This window comes from Ornithorhynchus anatinus, chromosome X1, assembly GCF_004115215.2.
Source record: "Ornithorhynchus anatinus isolate Pmale09 chromosome X1, mOrnAna1.pri.v4, whole genome shotgun sequence".
NCBI lineage: Eukaryota > Metazoa > Chordata > Mammalia > Monotremata > Ornithorhynchidae > Ornithorhynchus > Ornithorhynchus anatinus.
In genome coordinates, this window is record NC_041749.1 from 10,953,983 (window position 1) to 10,977,892 (window position 23,910).

General features: G+C 41.0%; 1 non-coding gene across 1 annotated transcript; it reads right to left on the bottom strand.

The window, feature by feature from the left end:
• Positions 1 to 8,390: 8,390 nt before the first annotated feature.
• On the bottom strand, positions 8,391 to 8,528 carry LOC114807106. Its single transcript, XR_003755159.1, has one exon. It is a non-coding gene; the product is annotated as a small nucleolar RNA SNORA7 (small nucleolar RNA).
• Positions 8,529 to 23,910: the final 15,382 nt, after the last annotated feature.

The window sequence follows — 23,910 nt, forward strand, 5'->3', positions numbered from 1 at the left end:
TATCTGGCTAACCAGTGTGCAGTGAGGATTGTATCTTCTTAGGTTTCGGTGCACTGGGACACATTAACTTCAAGATGGGTCCAGCGAAGAGATCATCACTGCACTGCCTCCCAGACAGCCTTTCCCATGTGGAACAGGGACTGTGTCCAACCCGATTTGCTTGCATCCATCCCGGTGCCTGTCACACAGTAATCACCTAACAAATACCAGAATTATTATTGTTATTATTGTTAATCCACAGGGGAAAATCACACCGGTTTGCAAAATGAGCTATTCTCCATTTGGCTTTATGGGAATTCAAATATTTCCCCAAGAACTCGTCATTCTTTATTCACAAGGTACATCATGCTAAAGTCACCCTTTTTTCAAAAACATACGTGCTCAAAAGGGTATTGAACAGTCTTGCCTTCGTAATTTGTCTGTATTCTAGGCACAGTGATTTCCGCAGGCTTTCATGGTGTTATGCTCCAGGTCATTTAGCCAAATTGCTTTTGATTTTTGAAATACGAAGATTGCCTTTGCAGAAGGACCTGTTGGCATGAGAATGCATATTTAAGGCTTATTAAGCTGCTAGTAATACAGGAGGGAATGATGTAATTGTTCTAGTTGTACACGAAGGCAGAAAGGTGAATTCGAATTTAATATCCCAGAGGAATCCGTGAGATTTCTTGCATCCCGCATACGACCTAAAGTATTAGGTTCTGACTCCTTCCCGGTGCCAAAGCAAAAGCTTTGTTAACCTATTCTCAACCAACCCCCAAACACTTACGTCTAGTAAGCCTTAAAACCTTTCGAAATTGCCCTTTCCAAATGATTCCTATGAACTCAGTCACAGGTGGGCAATTTTTGAATCTTTTCTTTCGATGCCTTCCTGTGACCGTCTCAGATAAGAGGAACTAATCGGCGCCACCTCATTCTATAGTGAGTCTTATGATGGATTTTCTGTTACTAATAAAACCCGCTGTCAAGCTACTTTGGCGACTACCTTTTCCATTAAAGGTCCCCCAGAAAGTGGCATGTTGACAGCTCTTGGCAGAGGGGTGGAGGCTGTGGCCTGCTCAGTGTAGTTAGGACACTGTCATCTAGTGGTCGTTACTTGCACTTTACTCGAAATGGAAAAAAGATAGAATTGTGCGTGTCCACTTTCCAGAGAAGACCAAGAGCAAGCAGAAGGCCAGAATCGGGAAGGAAATGAGGTTTATGTAGAAAATATCGTAAAGCTCACTAAATTATGTAGAAGAAAAATGCACTTCATGTGGATGCATAAGCAAGAAAAAATTAGATAACCACTTTTTTTCCCTTTCTACACTTTCCCCCACAAACTGAAATGATAATAATAATAATAATAATTAGGATATTGTTAAGGGCTTGCTGTGTGCCAGCCAAAAATATGATTGACTTTGCCATACTAAATTTCTTTCGTTCAACTGCCTTCCTCTCCAGTATTTCCTCTCTAATTCAGTCTTTCCATCGCTGGATTCGTCTCCTTTCTCAGAAGATAGAAAAGGACAGAGAGAGGCTCAGCAGGTAGAAGAAAACAACAGATGGATACAAGTAAATCGGGTGGGACACAGTTCCTGTCCCACATGGGACTCACTGTCCCAATCCCCATTTTACAGATGATCCAGCTGAGCTCCAAAGAATTTAACTTGCTTGTCTGAGGTCGCACGGCAGACAAGTGGTGGAGCTGGGATTAGAACCCATGATCTTCTGACTCTCAGGCCTGTGTTCTATCCACTAGTCCACACAGCAAGATCCTCTATCACCATGTTAAATGCGGGAAAGAAGTGTACAGTTTGATTTCTCTTCAAAGCAGAGGGAATCCAATCTTCACACACAAAAAATACCAATCAGGTCTTGAGTGTTGATTGAATTTTAACAAAGGACATACTAAGGAGAGACTATCACTTTAATGGGACAAAACTCTATTCACTGTGCAAAGTACTGCACAATTTGCTTGGGAGAGTAATATTTCAGAATTGGTAGACAAGTTCCCTGCCCACAAAGAGTTTATAATTGGAATTAAAGAACTGGACACTCCATTATTTGTGTACACAAAAAGGCTGAGGGAGAGTATAAAAAAGGTAGCAAGAGCTAGAGGTGGCTGATCAATTGATGGGATTTGGGGTGATGGGATTTTAATTAGAGAAGGCTGGCTGGAAGAGTGGGATTTTAGGAAAATGGAGGGAAGAACAAATATTTTTGAGTGAGTGAGGCACAGTCTCTATCAGTGAACTTTTGGGAAGCCATGACAGGAGGTAGATCAACCCAATTTGCCGATGAGTCTTAGGGAAAGGGATTCTTTATGGACTCCATAGGGCAGACTAGGATTCAGGGACAGCACCTTATATCAGTAAATATAAATAAGCTACCTGTACATGCACGAAATATGGAATGGAGTGACAGTTATGCACTAGTTTTTTCAGCCACACTTGTGCAGATGCTTGAGATTTCACTGTCAGTAGGATCATCATCAAAGACCAAGGAGGACCATATAGCAACAAGAAGTAGAATGGGAAACTTTCCCAAATAGAAAAAAAGTAAAATTTCTTATTCCAGCCCCTCCATCCCCAGGTGTTTGTTTGTTTCCTTGCAGAAATGGTTCAGGTGTTTCTAGGGACTTGATTTTGTATTTTTCTCTTTGGCTCTAGCCTTTTCTGTTGTTTTCTTTGACCTGCTGAGCAATTTCTCTTTGTCTTTTTTATATCTTCCGAGAAAGGAGACTAATCCAGTGACATAAGCACCAAATTAGAGAGGAAACAGTGGAGAGGAAAGCGGTTGAACAAAAGAAATTTAGTATGGCAAAGTCAACCACATTTTTGAAAATACATTTTCATAGCTCATTATTGTCTAGTAGAAAGAACAAGGGGCCTACAATTGAATATTTATCCCAATCCCTTGGTTCAATTGCAAGGAAAAGTATTACTTTCCCCTTACGTATGTGCTTCCTAGAAAACTAGGAAAAATTGATGATAGTATTTACAAGCATTGCATAAAAATCACTATTAGAATAAAAACAATAATTCTACAAGCCAATCTACTTTAACTCCTTGCATTGTCCACAAAAGAGCCAATATGTAATAAGCCCTAAGAGAGCATTTTAATGAATATCTTTCAAATCTTTGAAATCTTCTGGTTTTTGTCCTTTCGTTTCTCATTTTACCAATTCATATTAGCTAAAAAATGAGAGTTGCTAACCTTTCGTCTTTGAAAGAGAATTCGACATGGTACTGCTTTCTGTTCTATTCCCTTAGAGCTTGGTATAAATCGGCTAAATCATTTGGCAGCAGAAACAGTTATTGTCAACAAGTGTTTTTTCTGAAAACTCTCAGTGATTCTTGATTTTATTCAAAAGATGATTCCTACCATCCATTGTCCATAATGCACAGTCAAAAACTGTCTTAATCTGAATAAAATACTACCTCAGAATCCCAAAATCACCACTTTTTCATCATAAATAGTCCAGAGTATACAAAATTTTAAATCTGAAGATTCTATCCAGAGAAACTTAAAATAATGCATTCCCAAACAAAGCACTTTCCTCACTAAAATGTCCGGCCTCAGGGAGCATCTCTTTTCTCTCACAAAAGATATGATTCCTCCACAGCCTCTTTGGCAGCAATCACTGCCGTCCATTAGAACCACAATTTCCTCACACACCTTATCCATGCCCACCCATTCATGCCTCGGGCCATCCATGAGGAGAAATCACCTGGTTAGTTGCTTCTTCGCAGCCACTCATTCACTGATTCCTTTATTCATTCATTCATTAAGTAGTATTTATTGAATGCTTACTGTGTGGAGAGCACTGTACTAAGTGTTTGGGAGAGTCTTGTCTTATGCTGTCGAGTCATCTCCGACCCATACAGATGCCATGGACACATCTCTCCCAAAATGCCCCACCTCTATCTGCAGTCGTTCTGGTATTGGATCCATAGAGTTTTCTTGGTAAAAAATATGGAAGTAGTTTACCATTGTCTCCTTCCACGCAGTAAACTTGAATCTCCACCCTCGGCTCTCTCCCATGCTGCTGCTGCCCAGAACGGGAGTTCTGACTCATAGCAGGTTGCCTTCCATTTGGTAGCCCCTGGCCAAGCTAGGAATGGAATGGACAGGCCTCTGCTTGACTCTCCCTTCCATAGTTGGGACTGGTAAAATACAGGAAATTCTCCAGGTGCCACCCTGAGAGGGATTTGGGAGAGTAGAATATAATAATAAATGGATACATTCCCTGCCCACGAGCTTACAGTCTCGAGGGGGAGCAGTCTAGAGGGAGACACAGTGCACCTTCCATGAGAGAGTGGAGCGGGAAAGGAACAGCTGAAAAGCATAAGGTCTTCTGGGAAGTGTAGTCGTTGCCAGGAATTGGAACCTGTATAACAGGGGCCTACGCTATTCCCTTGTGCTTCAAGATTTGAATGAGGAGGGTCTGTGCCCTATTGTACTCTATGTTGAAGCCATGACACCTGGATTGAAACTGGACTGTGGGCTGTAAACTCCTTGTGGGTAGGGATCATGTCTACCAACTCTAATGTACCGTATTCATTCATAAAATAGTATTTATTGAGCACGTACTGTGTGCAGTGTACTTGGCAGAGTACAATATAATAATAAACCGACCCATTCCCTGCCCCCAATGCGCTCACACTACTTTCCTGTACAGAAAGCGTGTATTAAGGTTTCAATAGATCTTAGAAATCTTATAAATCTGGGAAGCAGCATGGCACAGTGGAAAGAGCCGGGCCTTGGGAGTCAGAGGTCGTGGGTTCTAATTCCTGCTCTGCTACTTATCAGCTGTGTGACTTTGGGTAAGTCACTTCAGTTCTCTGTGCCTCAGTTACCTCATCTGTAAATTGGGAATTAAGACTGTGAGCCCTATGCAGGACAGGGACTGTGTCCAACCCGAACACTTAGTACTTGGTAAGTGTTCAACGAATACCACAGTTATTCTTTCTATTGTCATTACCTGTTCTATCTCCCACTTTGACTGGGAGTTCCAAGTGGGACAGGGACTGTGTCCAACTTTATAATCTCATATTGACCCTCTAGACTGTAAACCCATGTAGGCAGGGATTATCTTGTTTTATTGCTGAATTGTAGTTTCCAAGCACTTAGAACAGTGCTTTGTACATGATAAGCGCTCAGTAAATATTGATTGAATGAATGAAAGTGCTTAGCACAGGGTTGGCCTATAGTAAGTGATTAAGAAATAGCACAGTTATTATTACTATGAACATTTCTGATTATGCCACCTTAGTTTTCTTTGAAGCAATTCAACTGAGCAATCTATTGGAGCTAAGTGAAAGCAAGCAGTTAAATCTTCTACCAAATTACTCACGGTCCAGATTCTTATCTTTGATGGACTTATTTTACTATTTTCCCTTAGGTATAATAAGGGAAAAGTGATTAAAATGATTTACAAGGAGGACTTGGGATAGATAATATCTGTAATCCTTAGATTACATTAGAAGTCCTCTAATGCTAACCTCCTCACTCGATTCCACCTATCTCATCGCCAACCTTTCATCCTTGTCTTGCCTGTGGCCTGGAACACCCTCCCTCTTCATATCCAACAGACAATTACTCTTCCCCCTTCTTCAAAGTCTTATTGAAGGCCCATCTCCTTCAAGAGGCCTTGCCTGACTAAGCCCTCCTTTCCTCTTCTCCCACTCCCTTCTGCGTCACCCTGACTTGCTCTCTTTCTTCAAACCCCCATTAGCTCCACAACACTTACGTCCATAAATATTTATTTATTTCTATCAATGTCCATCTCTCCCTCTACACTGTAAGCTCGTTGTGGGCAGGAGACCTTTCTATTATGTCGTACTCTCCCAAGCATTTAGTATAGCACTCTGCACACAGTAAGCTCTCAATAAATGCGACTGACTGACTTTTTAGCTTAGCCCAGGTTTTAATACGGCACAGATGCCACACTTTTTAATAAATCATCCTCCCAAAGAAAGTATTGATATTCTTGAGGAGAAGAAATAAGAAAAATAAATCAATCGAATGAGTGCCAAGTTCCAGGTCATTTTGCAGTCTCGCAAATGAGTTTTGACCATGCAAATTGTTAAGATACGGGAAGTTATTGAATGGCTATTGAAATGTCTGGTTACTTTCCAAATGCCTAGAGGAGATTATACTGGTGCCAGACTCTGTGTCCATTTGAAGATAATGCTTACTAAGAAGTTTAGAGAAACAACTCATCTTTTGCCATTTCTTAAGAAAACAAAGACTGGGATCCCTAGGTTGAAATCCACAAGACAAATTTGCCTAAAGGGGAACAACAACTGAAAACTATAGTGAGAGAATCAGCAGGGATACAGATTGGACCTGGGGGTGAAAAGGATCTAGGTTCTACTCCTTTTCTGCTCTGTGACCTTGGAAAAGTCACAACTTCTTTCTGCCTCAGTTACTTCAATTGTAAAATGGGGATTAATTCTGAGAGCCCCATGTGTGACATGGACTCTGATCAACTTGATTATTTGGCAATTATCCAGCACTTAGTACAGTGCTTTGACCAGAGTAAGCACTTAAATACCACAAAGAAAAAGAAAACCTACAACACAAATTCATCTAAAAGGGCAGGGCTACAGAGAGAGTCATAATTTAGGATCACATTGAAAAACACAGAAGGAAATATATCTGACACTGTTACCACACTCTTCTAAACAAAACACAGGAATGGCTAAAAAGTATTAACATGAGAACAATTCTGCTTAAGAGATAAAAATGGCTTAAAAACACTGGAATGTGATTCAGAAGGTTTGCTTTGACCAATGTATGTTTTAAAGCCTTCAAATATATGTAAATCACCTGTTCCCATTGTCTTCTGGATATTTAATTCTCCAATTTTTGAAAAAAAATCCCTCTCACTATTCTGTAATCGTTGATTCTACAGCACTTTCAAAAAGTCAGACAGATTTCTTCAGCAGAGAAATTGGTACTGTAGACAATGACTGGGAAATGACTTCCACTTTTTGAAAGTGCCCTGGTTAAAACTGTGTTTTACTCGAAGTATTAAAAAATGATCTAAGAGATAAAATCTCTAGCTAGTTCTAATTTAAACTAATTTACCAGTACACAAATAAGACATTTGGTCCCATTCACAAGCAAAAACACCTATTTGATCATCTGCTGTGGGTGATTGTCATTCATAATGTTATGAGCAGTAAGAGGATTGTACTGTAGCTCGCAAATATAGAATACAATACAGCATAAACACTTAATCACCTGCCCTTTCCCTCCCCAACTTCCATCTCCTGCTTCCCTGGAGTGGGGGAGGGAGATGCTTCTTTCCCTACTGTTAAAACACTGGGGAAGCTGTGACTTTTCAAACTAAAGTCAGTCCTACCAGAACTAATGAGCTGTCAGAGACCCAAGCATTTCTGGCAGTGATGCTTGGCTGCTCTTCTTATTGTTATTGCTTTACAGGGTTTATTATCAAATTTCCCCAATTAATCCTTTTTCAATAGGCCACACTGCTATTTCACCTCTCTATAACTGATTGTAACATATGTCTCTCCCTCTAGAGTGTAAGCTCCTTGTGGACAAGGATCGTGTTTATCAACTCTATTGTATTGTACTTCCACAAGTGCTTAGTATAGTGTCCTATCCACAGTAAGCACTCAATAAATTCCACTCAGATGGATTGGTAGTGGAAAGAGCCCAGGATTGAGAGTCAGGAGGCCTGGATTCTAATGTTGTGTGATCTTGGGCAAGTCACTTGACTGTGCCTCTGTTTCCTCTTCACTAAATCTGTAGATTAAATATATGTTTTCCCTCCTGCCTTGGACGGTGAGCTAGGACAGGCGTTTTTTTGGATCTGATCGTATTTTATCCACCCCCATCCTTAACAAACGCCATATTAATAATGCCATTTTCTTCACTCCGGCTTTTAGATTATGATCCCTCTATACCCAGGGACTTATTCTGATTCAGTACCCTTCTACGTTTCCCAATCCTTGAGGAGAATGCTTTGTGTCTAAATGTTTAACAAGTGTAATAAATAACTCCCTAAAGAGTAAGACAACCGTAGAGTTTTCAAAGCCATTTTCAATGCTATTCTAGGTCCTGTTGAGGGAACTAAAGATAGAGGTCTTCCTCATGTGATCCCTTATCGTAACTGCTGATTCCTTCCTCTACTTAAAAGTCCTGAATGTATTGTTGTTGTCTTATGCTGTCGAGTCGTGACCAATCCACAGCAACGCCATAGACACATCTTTCCCGGAATGCCCCTATCATTTGCAGTCGTTCTGGTAGTGTATCCACAGAGTTTTCTTGGTAAAACTACGGAAGCGGTTTACCGTTGCTTCCTTCCACGCAGTAAACTTGCGTCTCCACCCTCACCTCTCTCCCATGCCGCTGCTGTCCAGCACGTGTGAGTTTTGACTTGTAGCAGATGGCCTTCCACTCACTAGCCACTGCCCAAGCTAGGAATGGAATGGACAGGCCTCTGCTTGACTCTCCCTCCCCTAGTCGAGTCAGGTAGATTACTGGAAAGTCTCCAGGTGCGGCCCTGAGAGGGCAGTGTATTCTTACCTTCCCTGAATAGTTCTGGTAACTCATACTACACTGCTGCTATTTTTTATTACTTTTTTCAGAATTTTTCTCCCTCATATGCCAAGTTCCATAGCTGATCAAGCCTCTTCCACTCCACCTTGTAATAATTGTACTCGAGAGAGATGTAATCCGTATCTCCAGCCCTCTGGAAATATGGTTTCTAAGGCAGTTAAATTAATTAGTTAAATGAGGGAGTAAAATCCCTGTGGCCACAACGAATGAAGGTGACAACCTGTCATTTCCCTTCTCCTTCCCCTTGGAAATTAATGTAAGAAACACACCTAATTGGAAGGTTGGTGATTCCAATTTCCTTTGCCTTTTGTTACAATGTTTTCCTTCTTCCTATTAGCACAGGGACTACAAAACCAAAAGCTAAGAGCCACCTTGGAAATTTTCTCACCCTTTCACCAATAATGCTCTTGTTGGGAATACCTTCTAGCCTTCTAGATCTCTTTATAAGTCATTTCCTCAGAGAGGGACCTGACCTATCACTGACCACTGACTATTAGTACATCTTGGGTCCATTTAGAAATATTTGAAAGAGTGAAGCCACATAAAATGATAAATAAGCAAAAGAGAAGAAAATCACTTTCCCTGGTAATTCAATCAGTGATAGTTATTGAGCACTGACTGTGTGCAGAGCACTGTGCTAAGTGCTTGGGAGAGCACAATACCATAGTGTGGTTCAGTGGAAAGAGCCCGGGCCTGGGAGTCATAGGGCATGGGTTCGAATCCCGACTCCACCACCTGTCAGCTCTGTGTGACTGTGGACAAGTCATTTCACTTCTGTGTGCCTCGGTTACCTCATCTGTAAAATGAGGATGAAGACTGTGAGCCTCACGTGGGAGAACCTGATTACCCTGTATCTCCCCCAGCGCTTAGAATGGTGCTCTGCACATAGTAAGTGCTTAACAAATACCAACATTATTATTGTTGAAGTTGTAGAAGCCCTAATAGGAGTTTTTACAGATAAAAGAATCATTATTTCCTCACTCACTGTGGCTCAATTTTCTAACTCTTAAGAATTAAATTCTGAGCAAAAATGAACTCTTGCCCAAATAGAACTTCTAATTATGTGTATTTTGCTTTAAATGTCTTACATTTGTACTTTACTCACAATCCACAGTAGCACGTCTATTCATTTTGTCTCTATAGCCGACTATTTAAGCACTAGCTCCTTTAAATATCAATCTCTTCTTTTCTTTTGCCTCTCCTGCTAAAGCGTGGTTCAGTGGAAAGAGTATGAGCTTGGGAGGCAGAGGTCATGTGTTTGAATGCCGGCTCCACCACTTAGCTGTGTGACTTTGGGCAAGTCACTTTACTTATCTGGGCCTCAGTTACCTCATTTGTAAAATGGGGATTGACTATGAGCCCCACATGGGACAACCACTTTACCTTGCATCTACCCCAGCGCTTAGAACAGAGCTTGGCACACAATAAGCACTTAGCAAATACCACTGAGAAGTAACGTGGCTTCACAGAAAGAGCATAGCCTTGGGAGTCAGAGGGTCATGGGTTCTAATCCCACCTCCACCACTTGTCTGCTGTTTGACTTTAGGCAAGTCACTTCACTTCTCTGTGCCTGTTACCTCATCTGTAAAATGGGGATGAAGACTGTGAGCCCCATGTGGAACAACCTGATGACCCTGTATCTACCCCAGCACTTAGATCGTGCTTGGCACATAGTAAGCGCTTAACAAATACCATAATTATTATTATTAGTAAGAGCCTGGGAGAATATGGAAGAGTAGCCTGTAAATATTATTAAATTCTAAGCTTCTCAAGGCGGAGATTGTGTCTATAGACTCACTCTGCCTGCCCTTATGTGTTGACTATAATCTTGGCTGTGGATTCCTTAAGCACTGATACCCCAGCCCCACAATACTTTCGCAAATATTCTGATACTGGCTCCTCTTCTAGACTTTAAGAGCCTTGTAGGCAGGAAATGTGTCTACAGATTCTGCTGTGAAGCTTCCTGAGGCAGAAATCATGTCTACTGACTCTCTCTTCCTGACCTATTGTGTTGACTCTAAATTTGGCTGTGTACTCCTTAAACACTTTAATACTCACCTCAGTCCCACAATATCCATATAAATATTTTCTTCCCCTTTGAGATGGTAAGTTCCTTGTGGGCAAGAAACATGTCTACCAATTCTGCTGCATTGTATTTTCCCAAGTGCTTAGTACAGAGCTCTGCATACATTAAGGACTCCATAAATTAATTTAATAGTATTTATTGAGCACTTACTATGTGCAGAGCACTATATTAATTTCTTGGGAGAGTACAATATAACAATAAGCAGACACATTCCCTGTCCACAATGAGCTTTGATTGATTGATTGAGCCTAAGTGCTCATTAACATGCCCTGCGTACTCTAAGTCCTCTTAAAAGTATCATAAGATCTTGGATTAAAGCCAAGATTTTTCAAAGACGGGCCTGAACTTTGAAGAGAAACTGGACATTTGAAGAGAGTGTCCAAATTCTATATTCAGAAGAGAAAAACAAACGCTACAAGTAATAAGAAAAGCAATATCACTTACAGTGAGAGATGGGGTGAGAGGAATAGTGCTAATAGTATGCAAAATAGGTTGAGATCTAATACTTATGTCTTTTTATAGTATTTGGGAATATATGAAGCTGTTCTTTATCACCTATTCTCATCTCCGCTGAGGACAGAATAATTAGGTGCAGGCTTTCGTTTCAGCAGGAGAAGTTGAATATGGGTTTAACTACAAAAATATAATCAGGGCTCCATTTAGGTTAGCTGAGTGGATGGAGGGTCATAATCAAGTCAGAATTATTAGTGGCTCTCACTAGGAGAATAATGAATTTCAAGGGTATTGAGCTCCTACTTTGTGCCGAACATAGCATTAGGAGCTTACTCAGGATCAGTCTGGTATTTGAATGGTGGAATGAGACGCCTCATCATTAAATTTGCATAACACCTTGGAAAATGGGAATTGAATTCAAAGTGACCTTGATGAAATGGTAATGATCAGGAAAAAGGTGATGAAATTCAGTAGGGAGAAGTGCTTGGTATTATCATTATAAAATATTTTGGGGGGTTTTCATATGCCTGCATTAGCATGACCCCATCTTGAACGGTATATAAAAGAAATTGAACAGCCCTATCTCAGAACAGAATTGCTTCCTGCTCTAAAGGAATTTACAAGATAAAACATATATTGCTGTAGATAAGCGTATCCACAGGACTGACAAAAAACCAAGAAATGCCCTCCAAAACATTACACGGGTTTGATCCAGGAAATGAGAGCCTTTGGCATTTACATCAGAAAAGGAACCGAGAGTCGGAGTAGACCACATGCTGATTATGCTTAATTAACTTTATGCTGCTATTTTCAAAGTCAGCAAATCAGTAGGCTTCTATGTACAGCTTTGCACATCAAGCACGTTACTGTGGACCGACTACGGCTTGGGTGAAATCGAGGCGCCATTCCAAACTGCATGGAGGCAACCCTACCCATGATCCTTTCATTAGCCCAGAGAGCTTAATGCTATCACCAATTTTTTTCATTTGGCCAGAACGTCACCCAGCTAAAAATAGAGGATGAAAGAGCGACATCTTTTGAGAGAATACTTTGAGAGAGATAGGTGGGGAGAGATGGTACAATGACAACTGATTATTAGGCTTCCTCCCAAGTTAAAAGGTTCCAAAGCTGTAGAAGTACTTCATTTCCTGAATGGTTGAGCAATCTGGGCCTAACGTCAAATACTGGTTTCTCAAGCGGTTTCACCAACTTCCCCGAATCATTGTCAGCATTCGACTTAAATGAGAGTAAGGGTGTAAGTCAATCACTCAATCTATCAAGTCAATCAAGGGTGTAAGTCAAATATTTACTGAGTGTTTACTGTTTGCACAGCACTGTACTGAATGTTTGGAAGGGTACCATATATTGGAGTTGGAAGACACGTTCCCTGCACTCAGCAAGTCTAAAAGGGGAAGTTACAAAGGAAGCCAAAAATGGATACCTAAATGAAGAAATGGAATATCCAGATACATGTGAGTGCTGAAGGGTGGGATGATGAAACGTGCAGAGTGAAACGACCGGTAACTGCCACCGTACCAGGGTGACAACCAGGGCCTCTATTCTCATTATGCCCCGGACACACTGAAGTGTCATTTCCACCATTCTCTTCAGCGAAACCCTGCCCATGCCAGACTTTTGGGGATCTGAGCAGTGGTAAGTGCAGTGTCTGCAAATTTTAGAAGGTCCTTACTAGTTCCCTTGACCACCAGTCTTGTTTGACACTGCAATTCTCCAGTTCTCTGCACACGGTAAATGCCCAATAAATACCACTGGTCGATTGATTTTATGTTGTCTTCTATGCTGTTTTGCATTTATATTATTTCATCTGGCCCACTCGATCTGATGCCAAATCTTTCCCCACCTTGTTTTTAGATTCGTAACCCCCTGAAGGGCTAGGGGAACCACATCTTACTCTCACCTATGTATTTTTTCCAGCACTTAGCACAGTGCTCTGTACCAGTAAGTGCTTAATATTATTTCTATTACTACTACTAGTTGGGGAAAGCTCCTGGGGAAAATGCTTTTATTAGAAGGTTTCGAAAGAGAGGAGGGATGAGGGACAGTTGGAAGGGAGACAGAATTAGAAATTTAGCATGGGAGCAATATAGAGGGTGAGCTGAAGTGTATCAAATGGAAAACAGAAAGGAAACTAGGAGACAGCTTGTGGAGAGCCTTAAATCCTCTGAATCCTTAAGAGAAAAACAAATGCCATCAGTAGACCGGATCAGTGGTCTAAGCAGCCCAATATTTTGTCTCCAACAGTGGTAACAGGATGAGAGGAGAGACAAACTAATGTTTCCCTTTGTGATATCAAACAGTGTTTAGGAATTTACATCCAACATCACTAACTTTCTCTCCTTTCCATCCTGAACTTTCCCTATTAGTCCATTTTGGACCAGTCATTAATCCATGGATCTGAAAACTTCTTAACACCCTTGTTCCTAGAAGTTCTACCCCGGGACAAGACATCTTGGAAATATGTCATCCTACTTGCTAGGATAGAGGGAAAATTGAGGGAAAGATGATATAATTAAGAGAAAGGAATGAAAGAAGCAAAAGAGGATAGAAGGAATGGGGAAGAAGAGAGGAGACAGAGGAGTGGGAGAAAATGTGTGGGGTGAGAGCATAGAAAGGGCAAAGAAGAGGAGTGGAGGGAGAGAGATAGTGATGGCTGTGGTCAGACTCTGACTTTCACCAAGTTTGGGACTCCGTGTTTTAATAAGCATCATTCTAAAATACCCAAAAGTAATTAAAAGTTTGGAAAACATGACCTAAGGTGAAAGTTTAAAGGAATGGGAGCATCTCTACCCATGAAAGAAACACCTTCGGTAAAAGGAGAGTATGTATTTCCTCAGAGGTCACAGCACTAACTTGGGAGAGTATAATACAACAGAGTTGGTAGACACACTCCCTGACCACAACAAGCTTACAGTCTAAAGGGCACTGGGTGAAGTGCTAGGGAATGAGTGGAGAGATGTTCTACCTAAACTGTGTGTTTGTGGCGTGTCATTCATTAGCCCCAAAACTGAAATCTTCCTATTCTCAAGGCGGCTTTATGTGAAATCAGTGTGTGACCTTGACTAAAATTGAGTAACACAGATGGAAGTTAATAAGAAACTTCAGAGCATGAAATGCAATCCCCAACATTTATTGAGGACTCCATAAGAACCAGAATGTGGAACAGCCAAATTCTGGGAAGCAGCCTTTAAAATATGTCCTTTTCCCCAATGATTAACAGTGCTACCTTCCCCCGTGGTTAGGTAATTAGTAAGCTTCTAGTTTGTAGTCTATCCTAAAAGAGAACGCAAAGAAATCTGGAAGACCGCAAACCAGGGAGACTGGCTTCTGTTACAGGAGACCAGATGGAGAGTCTAATTAAAGACTGAACAGTACAAGTATTGATTCAAGGCAATCTAATTTCAGACCTTAAGTTGTTTGTTAGAGTTCTTAAAATAGGAAATAAAGCTGGCAGATATAATAAAGAAGAATTTCTTAAATTTCCAGCGAGCTTCCCTTCATCCCATTGAGGAAAGAGGTATCAGGATTTCATTGATAGGAAATGTGGAATCATAATGAAACTTGCTTTCCCAACTAACGTAGCCCTATTTCTGCAGCTAAACAAGGTTGCTCTATTCTATTTCCCATCTTCTCATTCCAGAGGAGAGCTATCATTTGGATGTCGTTACTGTGCCATTCTTGAATATGGCAGATAATTCTGGTTGTTATATTCTAGGATAGGCCGAATAGAATGGAGTAGCTAGATCAAAAGGAATCCAAATTGGAAATATTAGGTCTATTAAGCTCTGAGAGTATTAGCTCTTTTCAGTCTAGAAAGATACAAAAGAACTTCTGTACAAATCTGTAATTTATTTGTGTTAATGTCTGGCTGGTTGTGGGCAGGGAACGTGTCTACTGATTCTATGCTAGGTACAGTGCTCTGCACACAATAAACGTTCAATAAATGATTGACTGAAGTTTGCAAAATCATCAAGTGACTGGATGTGGAATAATAATAATAATGTTGGTATTTGTTAAGCGCTTACTATGTGCAGAGCACTGTTCTAAGCGCTGGGGTAGACACAGGGGAATCAGGTTGTCCCACGTGGGGCTCACAGTCTTAATCCCCATTTTACAGATGAGGGAACTGAGGCACAGAGAAGTTAAGTGACTTGCCAACAGTCACACAGCTGACAAGTGGCAGAGCTGGGATACGAACTCATGAGCCCTGACTCCAAAGCCCGTGCTCTTTCCACTGCGCCACGCTGCTTCTCATAATAGTGATGGCATTTGTTAATCGCTTACAATGTGCAAAGCACTGTTCTAAGCACTGGGGGAGATCCAAGGTTGCCCCGCTCAGTCTTCATCCCCATTTTACAGATGAGGGAACTGAGGCACGGAGAAGTTAAGTGACTTGCTCAAGATCACACAGCTGACAAGCGGCAGAGCTGGGATTAGAACCCATGACCTCTGACTCCCAAGCCCGGGCTTTTTCCACTGAGCCACGCTGCTCACAGAAGTCATACTGACAGATTCCCATGACAGGGCAAGAGGAGTGAAGATGAAGCTTGGGAGATACGTTTAAAGCAAACCAATAAGAAATCCCTCTTCATACAGTGTGTACTAAGTATAAGGAAATTTTTTCCAGGTTGGACTTACGGAAAGACCCTTGGGCCAAGTCAGAAAACCTGGATTCTAGTCCTGTCTCCCCATTTTGCCCACTGTGTGATCAGAGGTAACCCCCTTAACTTTCTCTGTGCCTTAGTTTCCCTAACTGTAAAATGGAGATTCAATACCTGAATGGAGATTCAACTCCTGATTATGAATTCCTTTTCCTTGCCAATTTTCCCACACCCAGTCATCTTTATAGATCGTGAGGTTCCCAAAGGATAGGAACCATGTCTAATCCCCATCTGTGCTTCTCTCCTAGCTTTGCGCACTGTAAGTGGTTAATAAATGCTATTACTGCTAAATATATATATATAACAGCTAGCTTCCCTCTCCGGGGTGAGGTGTGCCATCATCAAGCTAGGTTGAACTCTCCTTCATCCCACATAGAAGAGTCAGAGATGGAAGGACTAAGTTATCTTCCATAACATCAATTGTATTTATTGAGCACTTGGTGTGTTCCGAGCCTGTATTAAGCAGTTGGGAGAGTATGATATAACATTATAACTCCAACCCCCCGGGAAACAGGACTTGGATTATTTGTTAATAAAAATTAAGCAAAGAGCCTTCATTTCAATTAAGAAAACTCCCAAGCTAAGAACTGGAAAAAGTTGAATGTTGCAGAATTATTGCAAGCATTAACTTTTTAAAAAGAGAAGATATGCTTAAATACATATTGACAAGATACTAAAAGCCAGGAATATTAACAAAAGAACACGAGTTAACATCCAAATTATTTCTGACATTCACTAAAATTTAAGCACAACATTTTGGCAGCAAAGAAGATCTCTGAATTCTACAGAGAATTAACACAAAATAGTTGTTCATCTAATATCTCCCACTGTATAAATTGATTCATTTAAATTGAACAGCCTCATTTAATCTGTGGGCAATACACAGACCTTTTATGCCTTTGAACTTTTAATGCAGCTAAGTGAAAAGAACAACCTCTTACAACACAGAAGATAGAAGTTAAAAGTCAAATCCCTACTCTGGGCAAACCAGAAACCCCAAACTACATTTTAACTGAAGGAGTAGAGCAATATTTTCTTTATTACCAGGTATCTTGGTATCTGAGGAGCACATTCTACATTAATAAGCTCCATGACCTTAAACCAGCCATGGCTTCAACTGACATCCTTATTTTGAATTCCTCCTCCTTCCCAATTTTCCAACTGTAATCACCTTTGTAGATCATTCCTTCCTATCCCTTCTACTCCAAAAGACCTCAGCTCTCCCTATTTTTAAAGCACTTCTGAAATCACTTCTCTTCTAGAAGTCTGTCTCTGATTTATTTCCAACCAACTTAAATTATATGCCCCCAACTTCCACATCAGCAGTGGTGTGCCATCTAAGCACCTTATAGTCAGCATTCAGCACTTTTAGATTAATTTCTGTGCATATCTATAGTCTATTTATAATAATGTCTCTCTCCCCCTCTAGACTGTAAGCTCATTTTGGGCAGGGAATGTGTCTATTGTTACATTGTCCTCTCCCAAGTGCTTAGTACAGTGCTCTGCACACAGTAAACGCTCAATAAATATGATTGACTGACATTCAGACTTGAACTTACAGCCTCAGCCTCCCACCTAAGCACTTATATCCATATTTCATACACTCTACTACTTCTATCTGTAATTTATGTGTACCCTACTTGGGACAGGGACTGTGTCCAACACAATTTGCTTGTATCTAACCCAGGACTCTGTGTAGTGCCTGGCATCAAGTAAGGTCTTAACAAATACCATAATTATTATTATTATTATTATTTACTCTAGCATCTGCCTCCTTCCAGAGATACTAAACTCCTTGAAGGCAAAGATGATGTCTACTAATTATATTGTGCTCTCTACCAAGCACTTAGAACAGTAGTCTATGAACAGTAAGTGCTATTACTTGATCGATCATTAATGATTTCCTCTACTCTGTATGCTCCCTCTAGACTGTAAGCTCCTTGGGGACAGGGAACGTATCTACCAACTGTGTGGTATTGTACTTTCCCAAGCATTTAGTACAGTGTTCTGCACATAGTAAACAATTAATATCATTAACTAGACAGAGACTAAAAGTTGACCTATCCCAGGGGTAAAGAAAGCATAAGCTGGCAAAAGCTCTCCTAAAAGTTCATATAACCACTGAAAGTTTGTAAATAAAAATGAGATAAGCTGACATTCTGTCGTGCACTTAAAGACATCCATTCTGACATGGCTAAGAAGAGTGACAATTCATAATTGTATACATCCAGAAAACTGAAAAGTTCTCCTACCATCTTCTACTTTTAGGTAAGATTCCTTCTCATCAGGATTGTACTAGAGAGATGGTCATTTCCCTTTCAAATCAGGCAACTGAACTATTGATAGTGTTGAATCCTTTGGTTAGATCAGTACACAGGACAGAGGCTTGGTGGTCACAGCACAGGTGTATGGATGAGAAGCAACGTGGTCTAGTTGAGAGAGCATAGGCTGTGGGTTCCACCACTTGTCTGCTGTGTGACCTTGGGCAAATCGTTCACCATCTCTGTGCCTCTGTTACCTCATCTGTAAAATGGGGATTAAGACTGTGAGTCCCATGTTGGATATGGACCGTGTCCAACCTAATCTGCCTATGTCTTTCCCAGGCACTTAATAAGCACTTCTACTGTAAAACCAAGTAAAGGAGGTGGGGACTTTTGTTGGGGTGGGGACTGGGAGCGCACAAGGTTTGAAGAGGTAACAGGCCAGAAATTCAACAGTTTGGAGTCCTTAGGGTGCCCACTGGAAACCTACGATGCCTGAGCCTGGAAGTGAGGGCAGGGAATGTGTCTATTATATTGTTATAGTGTATTCTCATAAGTACGCTACACTTAGTAAGTGCTCAATAAATTCAATTGAGTGACTGACAAAAGCTGTGGGGGTAATGATCTCCATCACCCCCATGAGGTGACAAACCCACAACCCTGATATCATCCATATGACAGCAATTCACACACACACACACACATTACACACATATATAATAGATACTTATATATGAATACATATGTGCATATATCATATATACATATATGTGAATACATATATGCAACCATATTTATACACACATATATATGAATATATACACATATATATGAATGTATACATATATGCAAATATATACACGTCTATACGAATATATACATGTCTAAATGAATATAATAATGTTGGTATTTGTTAAGCGCTTACGATGGGCAGAGCACTGTTCTAAGTGCTGGGGTAGATACAGGGTAATTAGGTCATCCCATGTGAGGCTCCCAGTTAATCCCCATTTTACAGATGAAGTAACTGAGGCACAGAGAAGAGAAGTGACTTGCCCACAGTCGCACAGCTGGCAAGTGGCAGAGTCAGGATTCGAACCCATGACCTCCCAAGCCCATGCTGTTTCCACTAGGCCACACTACTTCTCTAGATATGAATATATATGCACACATTTATATATATGTAACATATGTAATATATATATATATATATATAGATGTGTGCAAATATATTCATATATATAAACACACATATATGTGAATATATATATTTATACACCCTTGGTTTTTCACTATAACACTCCTGAGTAATTAGTCTACTAATGCACGTGAGTGTGGCCGATGTCATTGATGGGTTTGACCCACACAGATATTTTAGTAAAATTTACATTACAATATATCCCTCGTGGTTCGTGTGAATGCCAACCAGAGGAGAGAGAGATGTCGGTCACTCCCTTCCCCAGCCAACTATCTACTGTGCGAACTTAGTATGTGCCGATGTATTAACTGTGCTTGGAATGAGCATTCAGATGACTCTCTCCCTACGGAAAAATCATCACCTGTGCCACTGTACCTGTGTGGTTGCTATGGCGAGGGCCCAGGTGAGACACCCCTGCCTATATCCCAGTGGGGTACCTAGTCAATTTCCAATTACTCTCAGAAAATCTCTCCATAACCGTTTGCTGTGTGCCTCAGTTACTTCATCTGTAAAATAGGGATTAAATCTTAGTCCCTGTCCCACAGGGAGCTCACAGTCTCATAGAAGGAACTGCTTCCAACCTGATTAACTGCTTTCCACTCTAGTGCTTAGAACTATTTGGCACACAGTCAGTACTTACCAAGTGCCATAATTCATTCATCCTCTTAGACACCCTCCTCTTCACCCACAATTCTATGGTTACTTTGGGGAGCCAGTTTCCCCTAGAAACAGGGACCTCACTGATCAGGAACAGCTCAACATTTACCCTTTGCTTCGCCAATACTAACAGTATTCATTGAACCAGACACCATAAACAAAACCCCCCAAAACATGACAATTAAAATCTCTAGGCACATCGAACTGCTGGGTAATATTGTAGTTTATACCTCAGTAACATCTCAGGCTGCAAATGTAGCTTCACGGAAACAACTACAATGTTTTTATGAGTTTTATTGGCTTTTGGAATTTCCCAGCGGATAAATTACCGATGTTTATTATTTTAGATTTTAACAGTCTTTCTATAAAATGGGACTAGAGAACCCAGATGTATTCATACTTTGGTAATGTGCTTGTTGTCTATGAGTGGTGCTTAAACAAGCACAATAATATCTTCCAGTCGAAAAGCCTTTGGCTTTTACATGTGGGTATGTTCTTGGGAAAACTCCAGGCTTTATTCCCGGAATACTAAATCGTCATACAACTGCTATGGGTTTTTGGTCAAAATTAGTAAGAAGGAAAGGGGCAGATGGAATTGTGCTGATGCGTTTTTCAGGATAGCCCATTAATGCCCTCTAAGAGAAAGCAATCTGTCAGAAAGGAGCATTTAAAAGGGAAGTTGTAATAGTATTCATTCAACAAGTATGGGAAGCAGCATGTCCTAGTGGAAAGAGCACAGGTCTGGGAAGCAGAGCCACCTGGATTCTCATCCCAGCTTTACCACCTGTCTGCTGCATCGCCTTGGACGAGTCCCTTAACTTCTCTGTGCCTAAGTAACCTTATCTGTAAAATGGGGATTAAGACTGTGAGCCCCATGTGGGACAAATTGGTAAAGTCCTTACTCTATGCAAAGCACTTGACTAAGCACTGGAGTAGATATAAATTAATTAGGTAGGACAGAGTCCTCGTCCTTCATGGGGCTCACAATTTAAAGAGGAGAGAGAACAGGAATTGAATACTCATTTTACAGATGAGTAAAATGAGGCACAGAAGAGTTAAGTGACTTGCCCAAGGTCACACAGCAGTCAAGTGACCGATCCAGGATTAGAGCCCAGGTCTTCTGATTCTCAGGGCCGTGATCTTTCCATTAGACCACGCTGCTTCTCAGCAGTGTTGTAATCAAAACGACGCTAAACCTGAGACAAAAACAAAAAGACAATCGTGAAATACATTAGTGTAAATGGGATGTGTGTTGTGGTTAGTATTAAAATCATTTCCACTTCCATCTCTGGAGCAGCACTCGTGCTCAGACCTTTACCAAAAACCCATAATTTAAAACTCCATGTTCCTTTGAAAGGATCAATTCGGAAGCAACAGTTGCTAGTAATATCAATCGTATTTATGGAGCACTTGCTATGTGCAGAGCCCTGTACTAACCATTTGGGAGAGTACAACAGAATTAGTAGTAAAAATAGCAATGACTGTGGTAATTCTTAAGCATTTACTATGTACCAGGCACTGTTCTGGGGTAGATACAGGATCATCCAATCAAACACCGTCCCTGTACCATATGGGATCGCACAGTACCAGAGTGGTAGAATAGGTATTTAATCCTGTTTTACATTTGAAAAGACTATTTAATAGGATGCCTCCTTGGCTTGAATATCAAAAGTAAATTCAAAGTAAAGGTAACTGCCCCATATGAAGTCAGGATGAGCAAGGATAATAATGGGATGAGAAGCCTATGTACATATACCAAATTTTCCCCATCTAACCACTCTCTGACCCTGAAAAGTGGAGAAGAGAGCTGACTGGGGAGCTTTGGGAAGGAGAGAAAAAGAGAGATTCCTTCATGCCTCCTATTGGTAGGACTCTCATTCTTCTGCCCACAGTTTCCCCGTGCCTACTTTTTCCAGCAACTTCTCCTCCTCCACTATTTTGGTGGACTCAGACTACTAAGAGAGAAAATTGAAGCAAGTCATGAAAGTTTTCGCCAGCAGAATGAGCCCTGAAGAGTTTAGGTTTAGGGTTCTAGAAATGTGTAGTTTATCTTGCAAATGAAGATTCCCTTGAGAATGATCTGCTCATCTTGAGACCAAGGTATCTAACCACACTTCCCACAGATTCCAGGGTCCATGCTCCTCCTTCCATTTCACCATCTCTTCCAGGTTCCAGTCCATTGCTAGTTTCCATTGACTCCCCTTTCTCCTTGTCATCTATGAAAGTGATCACCACACACCCTAGTAAAATCACTGAAACTACTGCCAACTGTGATGTCCCAACGTCCAGCTGCCTCAGCCGGCCCAGACCATCAAACATCACCTGGGACAGAGAGCTGCCCGAGTACACTGACATTTCTCCCTGCCCACCTGGCCCAAGAAATCCATCATCAGAACCACCACCTACTATCCACCACTCAGGACACAAAGATTTTGCTTCTTAACCACAGCAGCAGACAAGAAACATTTCCTTCATTTTCCCTCTCCCAGTAGCCCGGCCCAAATACATAGTGAGAGAACACAGAACAGGTGTGACTGACCAAGACCCAGGTGGGAACAAGCCAGATTTCAAAATAGCAGCAGCTGCCTGCCTTTACACCAATCACACCCACTGTTTACTCCTGAACCCTCTTCTCTCTCAAGGACCCAAGGGCCCACATACAATTCAACAGTTTAAGCAAGGAGTCACCATTAAGCAGTTATTTCTGTGGACAGGAACTTCTTACCTTTCCACCCAAATGCCATCCTCCCCCTGACTTCCCTTTCACTGCAGACAGCACCACCATCCACCCTGTCTCACAAGCTCATAACCTCGATGTTATCCTCAACCCATCTCTTTCATTCAAGCCATTCATTCAATCATATTTATTGAGCACTTTGTGCAGAACACTGTATTAAGCGCTTGGGCAAGTACAATACAATAAACAGACACATTCCCCTGCACATGAAGAGCATTCAGTCTGTCACTAAATCTTACTGGTTCAACCTTCACATCTTTAAAATCCATCTTTTCCTCCCCAAACTACCACATGAATTCCAAGCACTTATCCTAACCAACTTTTATTAGATTAGACTGTAAGACTGCCCACGGGCAGGGACTCCATCTGTTGTCAGTTTGTACATTCCAAGCGCTTAGTACAGTGCTCTGCACATAGTAAGTACTCAATAAATACTATTGAATGAATGATTACTATATCAGCATCCTTGCTCATTTCCCTGACTTCTGTTTTTGTCCACTCCAGTCCATATTATTCATTCATTCATTCAATAGTATTTATTGAGCACTTACTATTCATTCAATAGTATTTATTGAGCGCTTACTATGTGCAGAGCACTGTACTAAGCGCTTGGGATGAACAAGTCGGCAACAGATAGAGACAGTCCCTGCCGTTTGACGGGCTTATGGTCTAATCGGGGGAGACGGACAGACAAGAACAATGGCAATAAATAGAGTCAAGGGGAAGAACATAGTCAAGGGGAAGAACATTTTTCCTTCATATCTGAATGTAGATACCAGGACTTTAAAAAAAAAAATTCTGGGACAGATCTCAATATCACTTAATATCAAGTAAACTGAATATCACTTAGAAACCATGAACAAATCTTAAATCTTGATTATGGTCAATGAGGCATTGGCTCTTTATTTGTATGGTGACTCTCATTTCAAGTGAATAATAGTAATATTGGAGGTATTTATTAAGCACTTACTGGGTGCCAAACACTGGGGTAGATATACAAGATAATTGGGTTGGACAGAGTCACTTCCCACATGGGGCTCACAGTCTAAATAGGCAGGAGAATAGGTATTGTATCCCCATTTCATGGATGAGGAAACTGAGGCACAGAGAAGTAAACAGACTTTCCCAAGTTCACTGCAGACAAATGGTGGGGCTCAATTAGAACCTCCCAAGTTTCCTCAATCAGATCCTCTGAATCCCAGGTCCGTGCTGACAGGTGAAGACATGAGGGAGAAAATCTCCGTAGTGCAGCCTCTCATGTTATCCTG